Below are 13695 nucleotides of genomic sequence, written 5' to 3' on the forward strand. Positions count from 1 at the left end.
GATCTTCCCAACCCAGTGATCGAGCCCAGGTCTCCCGCATTGCAGGTGGATTCTTTATCAGCTGAGCCACCTGAAAAGCCTATGAACCGATTCAATGTAATTAGAGGGATTCCCTGGTGGTTCAGACGGTAAAGAATCTGCCTGCAGCGCAGGAGACCCAGCTTTGATCTCTGGGTCAGGAAGATCCCCCTGGAGAAGGGAATGGCTATCCACTCCAGTATTCTTGCCTGGAGAATCCCATGGACAGAGGAGCCTGGTGGGCTACAGTCAATAGGGTCATAAAGAGTTGGACACAACTGAGCGACTAATACTTTCAATATCAAACTCTCAAAAATAAACAATGAATAGGCAGAAAAGTAGAAGGCTAGAGTAGACCTGAAAAGCACTCTGAACCAAATCAACATAAGTAAGATTCATACAATTTTCACACAACAGTAGGATAACAATTCTATTCTAGTTCCCATAGGCTATAAACCAGGAGACATCAGAACATATCCAGGTACATAAAAAACAAAGGTGCAAAAATTTCATTGCCCAAAGGCATTGAAACCATAGTCTGTTCTCTTATCACTGTAGCATTATGTTAGAAATCAACATCAAAAGATATTCGAAAATAACTCACTTATTTTCAAGTGCAATGTGATGTTTACCAAGAGAGATCTTTAACTTAGCCATTGAAAGCCTCAACAAAGTCATAAGACTGAAAAAAGAGAGAGGATGATTGCAGAGAAGAAAGCATTTAAATGAGAAATTAACATCAAAATGAGAAGTTACTACCAAAGATACTTTAAAAACCCCAGGTATTTGGAATTTAAATGTCCATTTTTAAATGATAGTTCTATCTAAAAAGCCATAACAAGGGAAATTTGAAGATATTTGTAACAGAATAAAAATGAAAACAGAATTTATCAGAATATGTTGCATTAGCTGAAGCTGCTCAATGTGACTGGCAGGTAGATTCTTAACCAGCGGACCAAGAGCCCTCATTTACCATTTTAACTGTTAGGTGAATCAAGGTGGGTTGTGAAAGAATTCATAGACGTGTTAACAAGAGAAGAAAAGAAAGTTTTTATTCACTTTTCCAGGGAGGAAAGGGGCAGAGGCATGGAGTGGCTCTGGCCTTGGAGGTGGGGGGTTTGAGTCTTTTATTGAGTTTAAGGAGCAAGTTTCAGGAAAGAGGGGGTGCGCTCACGTCTATTCTGGTCTCTAGCAGTATCCGGGCGGGCTACTCTCTATAAGATGTGGTTTTTCTTGGAATCTGTAACTTCTTGTCTTCAGTAATTTTCCAGTCCTTGGGTGTCTGAATGAGACTAGATAGTGGCCCTTGACAGATGTTACTCTATTTTGAACAGTGTTAGATGAGTTTTCATTTCCCCCCTCTGAATAGTAACTTATTCTTGTGTTACATGCGCTTCCTTGATGGCTCAATGGTAAAGAATCCGCCTACAGTTCTAGAGATTCTGGAGACCTGGGTTCGATCCCTGGTCAGGAAGATCCCCTGGAGGAGGAAATGGCAACTCTCTTCAGTATTCTTGCTGGGAAAATCCCATGGACAGAGGAGCCTGGTGGGCTGCCGTCCGTGGGGTCAGAGTCTGACACGACTGAGGCAGCTGAGCATGCATGTACCGCAGCGTTACATGGAACCCAGCTGACCCATTTTTGCAGAACTGAGGCTGAGGTCTCCTTTTCCATAACTTCTTCCTGTTGAGCTGGGAATAGAGCTATTTTCCTTGGGAGGCCAGGTGGGTTGTCTTGGAGGTGAATGATCTGAAAGGCAAGACCCCTGAAGAAAGGTTTGGTAAGGGCAGTGAGATGTTTTTTCTAGAAAAGAGAGGAGAAACCTGATAACACAGGGGCTGGGGCACTTACCTGGTGGTCCAGTGGTTAAGACTCCTCCTTGCAATGCAGGAAATGCACGTTCATCCCTGGTTGGGGAACTAAGATCCCACATGCAAAGGGGCAATAAGCCCACGCTCCACAACTACTGAACCTGCACTTGAGTGCCCGTGCTCAGCAACTAGAGGTCTGGGCCCCACCAGGAAAGATCCCGCATGGCAACGAGGGTCCCCATGCTGCAGCTAAGATCCGACATGGCCAAACAAAGAAGTAAGGATTTAAGAAAGAAAAAGACAGGAGCCCAAATGGAGGAGCAGAGTCTGGCAGTTATGGCTGAGTGCACGACGGCTGCAGGGCTGGCGCCTGAAGCCAGAGCTGTGGCCTCAGTTACCAGGACTGACAGAGGTTCTCGTTTAGTCCAGTATCGGAAAAGGTGGGGAGAGGCCCAGGCCTGGTGTGGGGGTGCATCGGGGTCACAGGAGTATGGTGGTGCGGGTTTGGATCCAGGTAGGAGGCGTACAGAGATACGCCAAGGTCCGGAAGGAGGGTATGCAGGCTCTAAGAGTCATGTTCAGGAAGCTTGTACCTGAGCCTTCTAGCAGGGGGCAGATGATAGTTGGAGCAAGTCCCGCCAAAGGGTTTGAGCAGGCAGACACTTTGGGAAGGCTGGAGGTGTTATTTTCCTATGTGAGAAGCTATTATTGAAAATCAAAGCTTCAAGCTTTTGGGGGAAAGAAAGAGCCGATGTACTTGGGACAGGTCCTACTTTCACCTGGGTAGGGAAAGTGCCACGGGTTATCTATAGGTGAGGCCAGGCAGCAGGTGGCCCATCTGCCAGGAGGACAAACGGAAGTCCCACGAGGGTCGCTCGTTCAAAGAGAATGTCGTTATGCGTGCTTAGTCGCTCGGTCGTGTCCGACTCTGCGACCCCACGACTGTAGCCCGCCAGGCTCCTCTGTCCATGGGATTCTCCGGGCAAGAATACTGGAGTGGGTTGCCATTTCCTCCTCCAGGGGGTCTTCCCAACCCAGGGATCGAACCCTTGTCTCTTATGTCTCCTGCATTGACAGTGGGTTCTTTACCACTAGAGCCACCTCGGACGCCCTCTTAATGTCTAGAGCTTGAGACACCTGTTGGGTAATTTGAGAGGTGAAACCGGGGTGATATGTTTGTGCTGAGACCCCTAGGGTGATCCCTCTTCTCACAGTTGTATCGTTAAGAAGGGCTTCTCTGGGGACTTCCCTGGTGGTCCAGTGGCTAAGACTCCAAGCTCCCAATGAAGGGGGCCAGGGTTCAGTCCCTGGTCAGGGAACTAGATCCCACGTGCCACAGCTAAGACCCAGTGCAGACAAATCATAAATAAATAAAATTATTAAAAAAAAAAAAAAAAAAAGAATGATACCTTTAAAAAAAAAAAAAAAAAGAAGGGCTTCTCTGAGTCTGGGAGGGCCAGGGCCGGAGCAGAGGTGAGAGCTGTCTGGAGGGAGGAAAAGGCTGACGGGAGAGAAGAGTTCCCTTCCAGGGGTTCATTTTCAAGTCCCTGGAGGGCCTCAGAAAGAAGTTCCTTTATCAGGCCACAATGGGATATCCAGACGCAAAAGGAACCAGTGAGGCCCAGAACCACCCTTAACTCCTTTTCGTTATGAGGCAGGAGAGAGGCTATAAGCTCTTTGTGTTGAATAATGATTGCTTGCTGTCCTGGGGACAAGAGAAATTCTAGATGTTTGACTGGGACTTGGTTAGTTTGTGCTCTGGAAGGAGCCCCGCAGAGCTGAGTGGGCGAGGAGGGCGGTGGTGTCGCTAAGGGTGGTCTGGGCGACAGAGACGGAGGCTGTCAGCGGAGTACAGAAGATGTGTGAGAAAGAGGTTAGAACACTCCCAACACGGAACGCAAAAATAAACTCAAAACGGATTAAAGACCTAAGCATAAGGCCAGAGACTATAAAACTCTTAAAGGCAAACACAGGCAGAACACTCTCTGACATAAATCACAGCAAGATCTTTGACCCACCTCCTAGAGTAACAGAAATAAAAACTAAGATGACCAAGTGGGACCTAATTAAACTTAGAAGCTTTTGCACAGCAAAGAAAACTAAAAATAAGATGAAAAGACAACCCTCTGAATAGGAGAAAATAATTGCGAAGGAAGAAACCAACAAAGGATTAACATCTAAAATATACAAGCAGTTCAATGTTAGGAAAACAAACAACTCAATCGAAAAATGGGCAGAAGACCTACACAGATATTTCTCCAAAGAAGACATACAGTTGGCCAACAAACACATGAAAAGATGCATAAAAATGCTCATTATTAGAGAAATGCAAATCAAAACTAAAATGAGATATCACCTTGTGCAGGTCAGGATGGCCATCATCAAAAAAATCTACAAATAATAAATGCTGGAGAGGATGCAGAGACAAGGGAATCCTCTTGCACTGTTGGTGGGAATGTAAACTGATACAGCCCCTGTAGAGAAGCGTATTCCTTAAGAAACTAGGAATTAAACTACCATATGACCCAGTAATCCCACTACTGGGCATATACCCTGAGAAAAATGATAATTCAAAAAAACAAATGTGCGCCAATGTTCATTGCAGCACTATTTACAATAGTCAGGACATGGAAGCAACATAGCTGTTCATTGACAGATAAATGGATAATGAAGATATGCTACATATATACAATGGAATATTACTCAGCCACAAAAAAGAGCAAATTTGAGTCAGTTGTAGTGAGGCAGATGAACCTAGAGTCTGTCATATAGAGTGAAGTACGTCAGAAAGAGAAAAACAAATATTGTACGTTAGTGTATATATTTGGAATCTAGAACAATGGTTCTGATGAACTATTGGCAGGGCAGGAAGAAAGATGCAGACACAGAGAATGGGCCTGTGTGTGAGGCAGTGAATGCAGGTCGGAAAAGAATTTCTAGACAGAGAGCATTTCAGAAGGGAGTGAGTTTATAAGAACAAAGAGGAGAGATAATGTGAGCACTGCGGGCCAACCTCCTGACAGACCGGGAGAGTTGACAGGTACTGTGAGTTAATAGTCAATTTTTACAGCCTCAAGACAAAGAAAATTTCTGCTGGAAGGTTGCCGTAAGATGATCAGTTAGGATAGTGTGTTTACAGGAGTGGGCATCTTTGCCTACTTTGGAGTCAGGAAGCCTGCTAGTGATGATCAGGAGGCTCTTGGCAATGGTTACAGAGGGGCTCAGTCAGCTTTGGAGGTGACCTTGGTTCTGGCTCCACTTCTGTGGCCTTGGTACAAGATTCACACCTGTGGCCTTGGGGCACGACTCAACACTGTGGCCAGAGAGCGGGGAGAGGATGGGACAGATTGAGAGGGTAGCATTGTCATGTAGACACAGCCCTTTGTAAGACAGACAGCTGTATGGAACAGGAAGTTCAACTCAAGGCACTGTGATGACCTAGAGGGGTGGGATGGGGAGAGGGAGACTCAAGAGGGAGGGGATATACGTGTACCCACAGCAGATTCACGTTGTTGTACGGCAGAAACTAACACGGCTCTGTAAAGCAATTATCCTTCAATTAAAAAATGTTTTAAAGAAATAAATGACTTAGCCACAACAAGGAATGGAGAAATCTTAAATGCATATTGCTATGTGAAGGAATCCAGTCTAAAAAGGTTATATACGGTAGGATTCCAACTATATGGCATTCTGGAAAAGGCAAAACTAGAGAGAGAGCAGCAAAAAGATAAGTGGTTTTCCGGGGGTCTGGGGAGGGAGTGGACTAGACAGGGAGAATACAGGGGATTTTTTAGAGCAATGAGACTATTCTCATGGCACTGCAATGGTGCATATGTGACAGCATTTATTTGTCAAAACTGACAGGCCCTAACAACACAAAGAGTGAACTGTAATGTAAGCAAATTTTTTTAAAAATTGGAGAGATCAGGAAATATCATGAAAAATGCAGACTCTAATGCAGAATCAAGAGACTCTAACTGTATTACAAATATGTGAAATAACCTCAGTGAAGAAATTGGGGCAGGGGGAATTTGCTGACTTAACCTTTGAAGTGAAGAGTCTGTAAGGTGAAGGGCAAAAGAAACTGCACGTGGTAGCATACCACGGTTGACAAAACTGTTTCCTTCGGAAGAATGGGGATTGCGATGCGGCTGTACGTGCACGGTGGCAGTTTAGTCGCTCAGTTGTGTCTGACTTTCGTGGCCCTATGAACTGTAGCCTGCCAGGCTCTTCTGTCCACGGAATTTCCCAGGCAAGGATGCTGGAGTGGGTTGCCATTTCCTTCTGCAGGGGATCTTCCCAACCCATGGATCAAACCCAGGTCTCCTGCACTGCAGGCAGATTCTTTACCGACTGAGCTACCAGAGAAGATTTGCTCTACATGCATAGAGGATTTGAACGGTTTAATGAATGGATGACAATGCAGGAGCCAGGTTTCTCTCCAAGCAAGTGGGAATTTACAAATCAGCAAGGGTAGGAGGCGAGAATGACCCATGTAATGCATTAGAGTTGGAGATATCAGTAAGAACTCATGTTTAACTTAATGTAGATATAAATGATAGAAATATGTGATTTGGATTGCTGTGGCTGTGTAACTGTTACCACAGTTGCTTAAAGCAAGCAAAATGCCAGGGGCCAGAAGTCCAAGGTCAACATGTCAGCAGGGCTGCCCTCTTTCTGGAGATTCTGGAGAGTCTGTTCCTTGCTTCTTCCAGGTTCTGGTGGCTTCATGCATTCCTTAGCTTGTGGCTGCCTCACCCCAGTCTCACCTCCAGGATCACATCACCTCCTCCTCTCTGAGCATCTCTCCTCTCTGTCTCTTTTATAAGGACATATGCTGTGGCACTTAGGGCCCACCCAGATCATCCAGGGTTATCTCCACATTTGCAAGATCCTTAAGTTAATCACAATTGCAAAGATCATTTTCCCAAATAATGTACATTCAGAGGATCCAGGGATTTAAGGTAAATATCTTCTTTTTGGAGGTGGGGGAGAATTTTCAGCCCACCACACACAGGTTAGTACACACTCATATTTCTTGTCCCTGTCAGCTGAGAGGGCCTAAGCAAACACCACCTATTGGCAACAAGTAGGTCCATTGTGCAAACTTTGGTTTCTAAGTCCATGATCCAATAGAAGCAACTGGGGCTCTTTGGATCAATGGCTGCTTCTACAACTAGGGTAGTATATATACAAGCCTTCTAGTGTCTTCTCAAATGACAACAATAACAACACATTTATGGGAGTATTTCAAAGTGGCAAAGGAGCCAACTGAGAGTGTTCTCAATGGCCAGAGCTGGGGAAATTGAACAAGATCAGCAAATAATACTTAATTATGACCCAAAGTATACAATCACTATCCATGAATCTGTATTGGTATAAATAAATGATTGAGCAAATCAATAAGCTGGACAAATCTCCCATGAAGAATTCTAAATAATTTGTGTGGACACTTCACCTAAAGGAGGAGGATGTGATGACCCATCCCTTGAGTGTGGGCTGTGAATAGTGACTCCCTTCCAAATAGAACACTATGAAAAGGGAGGAAAGAAGGTCACTTCCCGCTGGAGAAACCTGACAAATACTGCTTCAGCTAGGTGAGGAAGGTCAAGATCGGTGGTTACGGCTCATGGTGATCATCTATACTGTTGATACAGCGTAAGGAAAATGACACTTCACCTCTGAGCTCTTCCTCCCGGAACCCAAAACCCTAGTTATCATAATAAAAAACACGAGGCATGTGTGAAATAGATAGCTAGTGGGAAGCTGCTGGATAACAAGGGAGCTCAGCCCAGCGCTCTGGGATGACCTAGAGGGATAGGATGGCGGGTGGCTGGGGGGAGGCTCACGGGGGAGGGTGTATATATATATATATATGGTTGATTCACATTGTTATATGGCAGGAACCAACACAACATTGTAAAGCAATTGTCTTCCAACTACAAAAGGAACAGGCAAATTCAAATTGAGGGACATTCTACAAAATACCTCACCTGTACTCCTCAAAACGTCAAGGTCTTTGAAGACAAGGAAAGTCTAAGAAACTGTCACAGCCAGGAAGAGCCTAAGGAGGCATCACAATTAGCTGTAGTGTCTTAGATGATGTACTGGAATGGAAAATGGACATCAGGGAAAAACAAAAGAAATCTGAATAGAGTGTGGGCTTAATTTAATAATATATATATGTACTAATTCGCTCAGGCATGTCCGACTCTTTGCAACCCCAGGACAGTAACCCACCAGGCTCCTCTGTCCATGGAATTTCCCAGTCAAGAATACTGGAGTGGGTTGCCATTTTCTTCTCCAGGGGCATCTTTCTGACCCAGGGATTAAACATGGGTCTCCTGCATTGCAGGCAGATTCTTTACCATCTGAGCCACCAATGAAGCCCCAAGTTAATAATAATGCTTTAATATTGGCTCATTAATTGTCACAAATATGCCACACTAATGTAAAATGTCACTAATAGAAGCAATGTGGGCAGAGGTGGGGGGTAATATATTGGTACTATCTGTATGATGTGCTCAATTTTTTCTGTAAATTTAAGTGCGCAAAAATAAAGTCTGCTGATAAAAAAAAAATACTGAATAAGAGTGCTGCCTGGAAGCACCAGGGCGGATGAATCAGAGGCTCGGGCTTGACCAAAGAGGCGGGGCTCTCTAAATCCCTGAAGGAGGGAAGGCCAGGTGAGTTGTTGAGAGTGTCAGAGTCCGTCCATGTAAAAGCACATATATCCTGAGACTCTCAGGAGAGAGGGATAGTGAAGAAAGCATCTTTTAGAGGGAGGACAGTAAAGACCCGCGTGTTAGGAGGAACTGAACCAAGGATGGTATTGGGATTTGGGACTGCAGAGTGGAGAAGGACCACCTCCTCGTTAACTACGAGTAGATGCTGGGCTGGGCCATAGGTGCCACCTGCCTTTTTGACGGGGAGAATAGGGAGCTATAAGGGGAGTTGGTAGGTCCAAGGAGTCCAGTGTTTAGAAATTTGTTATCGAGGGGTCTTTGAGATCTAAGACCCCCTCAGATCTTCCACTTTCATAGGATGTTGAGGGTGAGAGAGGTCCCTCATGGTGATAGTGACAGGAAGTTAGATGAGAGGCCCTCTCCAGGGGGTTGATGTCCCACACAAATGAGGGAATCTATTTATTTCTAGTGGGAGAGGGGAGTGCTGAGCATCAGAGGACGAGCCTCCTAAGATTCCAGGGAAGGAGGCTTGTGGCTGGAGAATTAGCTGGGTCCTTCATTTGATCATAAGGCTCCCAGCTAGGAGTAGGGTGGGACAATTGGGAAAGACAAGGAAAGGATGCCAGAAGATCTGACCTCCAGTGAGCATACTAAGTCAAAGGTTTGGAACATAGGTTGAGTTTTGCTTTCTACTCTGATAACGGTGATAGGCGAGGGAATCAAGGGACCCGAAAGCTCAAGAAGAGCAGAGTGAGGGGCTTCTGTATCAGTTAAGAAATTGATTTTCTCACCTGCTATGAAGAGAGTTACCGGAGGCTTGGCCAAGTCAATCTGACGTCGTGGAGCCAGGACCAGCATCGGGGCCGGATGGGTAGAAGGTTGTAGAAGTCCTCAAAGAGTCATGGGGGTAGAGGAGGTCACCTCAGGGGCATCGCTGGTTCCAGAAGCAGATTTTGTCCCCTCGAATCAAGGAGAAGCAATCTCGCTTCCGGCGCCCTGCTAGTTTACAAAGTGGGCACAGTCCTGGGGGTAGCTTTCCCAGGTAAGCTCAACTCCAGTGCCCCACTTGCTTGCAGCTGAAGTAGAAGCCAGCATTGGGGCTCAGTGGCTGTTTTCCTTCTCGCTGACTAGGGGGCCTTGGATCAGTCTTATCCTGAAGGCCTCACTGATCGATAGCAGTGGCAATCTTTCGGAAAGATTATCTCAGTTCTCAAGTCCTTCCCTCTTTTCCTTTCGTACATCCTCACCTCAGTTGTTAAAGACCTTAAAGTCTAGTGAGTTTGGACTGGAGAGTCTGAGGGCCCTTTTTCAATTTCTGGAGTTTGCAATGGATATCAGGGCTGACTGAGAGATGAAATACATCTCCAAGAGAGTCTTGTCTTTCTGAGAGGTTAAATCTAAATCGATGAAAGGGCAGAGAGCCTCTGAAAAGTCAGACCGATTCACACTGCTGTACAGCAGAAACTAACATAACTAACATAATTAGCAGAAACTAACATAATTGTAAAGCAATTATACTTCAATTAAAAAATTGTTTAGGGCGTCTCTGGTGGTCCAGGGGTTATGAATCTGCCTTGCAATGCAGGGGACACCAGTCTGACACCTGGTCCGAGAAGGTCCCACCTGCCATGGGGCACCTAAGCCTGTGTGCCACGACTACTGAGCCTGTGCTCTGGAGCCCGTGAGCCACAATTCCTGAGCACACGCGGCAACGACCGAAGCCCGCGCGCCCAGAGCCCGCGCTCTGCAACGAGAGGCCACCGCAACGAGGAGCTCGCGCACCGCAGCTAGAGAGGAGCCCCACTTGCTGCAACCAGAGAGAGAGAGGCCTCGAGCAGCAGTGAAGACGAAGACCCAGCGCAGCCAAAAGAAATAATAAATACGTGTTTTTAAGTGTTTAAAAAACAACAAGGCTAAAGATTTGATTACGTTTTTGACAAAGAAGCTTAACCAAGATGCTATGACATACAATATTTTAAGATAACAACTAGAATTATGACTGGTAACACTATACCAGGACATATCCGAATTTCAGAAATGTACACAGTGTCTAGAATGTCTATCTTAATGCATTTACCAATATAGTATAATCTACGGAGGCTTGTCACTCCTTTACAAAGCTTCCCGTTGAATTTAACATACCAACCAATCCTAGTTAGTTTAATATTTCTCTCTGCCATGCCTTAGGGGCCCTCTGAAGCATTCCAAAGTTAGCTGGAGGTCAAAAGAACTTTAATTAGAATTTAATAGGAAGTTTGTCAAACAATATCAAAGTTTCAAAACACTTGGTCAAATAAGATCAGGGGTCACTGGGAATATTTATTCACTTAATCAAAGTGACAAAAGATTTAAAAAGCAAATACAGATCACTTAAAGGCAAAGAAGTTCACATGATCTGTTATCAAAGGCAGCATTCCAAGAAAACTTTGAACCAAGTCCTGCATAGGCCTACTGTTAATAACAAAATCAATTTACCTAGTTAAATTCCATCTAATCTCAGCCTGTCCATACATGAAACTCCTTTTGCAGGGCTCCCCTTTCTATAAACCTTTTACAACTTTCTGTGTCCATATCAATTGGCCCTTATTCTTCCTTCCAGAAGCAACTAGCTCTAGGATAAAATTACCCTTTTTCCTTTGAGAACAATGTATTTTCGGGCTTCCTTGGTGGTCCAATGGTTAAGAATTCACCACGCAATGCAAGGGACACGGGCTCAATCCCTGGTCCGGGAAGATCCCACATGCCGCAGGGCAACTAAGCCTGTGCGCCACATCTCCTGGGCTCTGGAGTCCACAACTACTGAGCCCACGGGCAGCAACCACTGAGGCCTGCGTGCCCACAGCCTGTGCGCTACAAGAGATGCAACCAAAGCGAGAAGCCCGAGCACCGCACCTCGAGGGCAGCCCCCACCCTCCACAGCTAGAGGAAGCCCGCACGCAGTAACAAAGACCCAGTGCAGCCAAAAATAAAGACATTTTTTGAATGTATTTTTCATTCTTCATGCTTTCTTTCAATCCTACTTTGCTGGCATACTGAAACGTTTCTCTTATTATTTTAGTAGCTTTATTTACATATACTACAATTTTAGCCCCTAAAAACCTTAATCTTCAGGAAAAAACAAGAAGCAAGTAACTGTGAACCGTCTGTCATATTAACATTTCCTGAATGGAACTTATGAACATATTCCCTAACTTCTTGAAATATGTCTTTACTCATAGAAGAATTTCTTTCTTCAATGTGATATAAGACATGTGTCTAACAAACCCAAACATCCTTAGTTTTCTTTTCATAAGAAGGCAAAGGTAAGTAAACTTAGAACCACCCAGTAATTGATGTTCCAATATTTTGTCCTCTTTGAAGAGATCCACATAGTCAATGAGATTTTGCTATTTGCAAGTTGCCAAAATCTGGGGAGACTATATTTGAGTAGACGTTCCTAAGACATAATTATTCCAAAAGAGTTCACCCAAAAAAACTATCTTATTTACATATAATTTTCTTGAGTTTTATCACATCAAATTACTTTTCTTGCTGACAAATTTGCAACAGATATAAGGTCTTATTTGACCTCTAGTAACCAGGTACAGGGCTTCCCTGATAGCTCAGCTGGTAAAGAATCTGCCTGCAGTGCAGGAGACCCTGGGTTGATTCCTGGGTCAGGCAGATTCCGCTGGAGAAGGGACAGGCTACCCATTTCAGTATTCTTGGGCTTCCCTGGTGTCTCAGATGGTAAAGAATCTGCCTGCAATGTGGGAGACCTGGGTTCCATCCCTGGGTTGGGAAGATCCACTGGAGGAGGGCATGGCAACCCACTCCAGTATTATTGCCTGGAGAATCCCCACGGACAGAGGAGCCTGGCAGGTTACAGTCCATGGGGTCACAAAGAGTCAGACGCAACCAAGAACAGCACAGCACAAACTTAGGTACAACAGAAGTACTATATTTAACATTAATGAGTCTAAATACATGTTCATATTAATCAAACCTATGAACTTAAGCTAGCTTTCATACAAGGTATTAATGATTCATTCTGGTCAGTTTCTTTTGTATTTCTGAGAATTTGTATATGTGCTCAGTTTCCTTTAAGGCACTTAAAAAGAGCTCATTTGCAAATTAATTTGACATCCATCCATATAGACAAAGAACTCAAAATTTTCCTGCTTAAATTTTAAAAGCCCTTTATTTTTCTCTGCAGTCTCAGGGATCACAGATAATTAAACAGAAGTTCCTGAGAGCCAGGTAGACCATTTATATCCCAAAAGTAGGTTCATCCTAGAAAACTGGCTTCTTCTAACAGCCTGGGCAAAACTCAGCCACCTTGGCCATTTTCAGGGATTTTTTTTCACTTTCCAAATATGTCGATTACTGTCTAACAGTAATAAACAATAACACACATCATTCACTCACATTCACATCCTTCACTTTCAGAGGAACATGAATCAGCATTCAAGCTACCAAGACACTTAACAAATGTCTAGCCAGGAAGAGAGAACAGGATATGGACTCAGGTACAGAGACACACACACGTACCCAAGACAAAGCCAGGCCAATTCCGAAAGACTCACTTTGCTGTAACTGCAGAGTTATTTGGGGTCTTTGTTCTCCAGGTATCAGGGAGTACTAAACCCAAAGAGTATTACAACCAAAGGATCATTTTCTTTCATTTATGGGAGTGTAACTGAAGATCTCCCAGTTTTGCAAAATACACCCCAAGGGGACTACAAGACGGAACAGAGCTTTAATTATTCATGGCTGGTGTTGGCAAATAGCAAACAAACAAACCAGCACAATGCAAATCGGTCTCTCAGGAGCACAGTTTTCCAGCCACAGAAAAGATTCCCAGCCAAGTCAAATGAACAAAAGTTCAAAAGGGAAAATCCCAGCCAGCGCTCTATGGGAGGTGAAGCCAACGCAATAGGGAAGGATACCCTGGGGTCATCACCTGTGAGTGCCCCGCAGACATCTCCGTCAGCCCATGCGAGAGCCCTGTTCCCTCTACTGCTTTGCCAAAGGTAAAGACCAAAGGAGTTACCCAAATGTGTTTAAGACAGAAATACAGATCAGTGGAACAAAATAGGAAGCCCAGAGACAAATCCATGCACCTATGGAAACCTTATCTTTGACAAAGGAGGCAAAACTATACAATGGAGAAAAGACAATCTCTTTAACAAGTGGTGCTG

This window comes from Dama dama, chromosome 13 (genome assembly GCF_033118175.1).
Source record: "Dama dama isolate Ldn47 chromosome 13, ASM3311817v1, whole genome shotgun sequence".
NCBI lineage: Eukaryota > Metazoa > Chordata > Mammalia > Artiodactyla > Cervidae > Dama > Dama dama.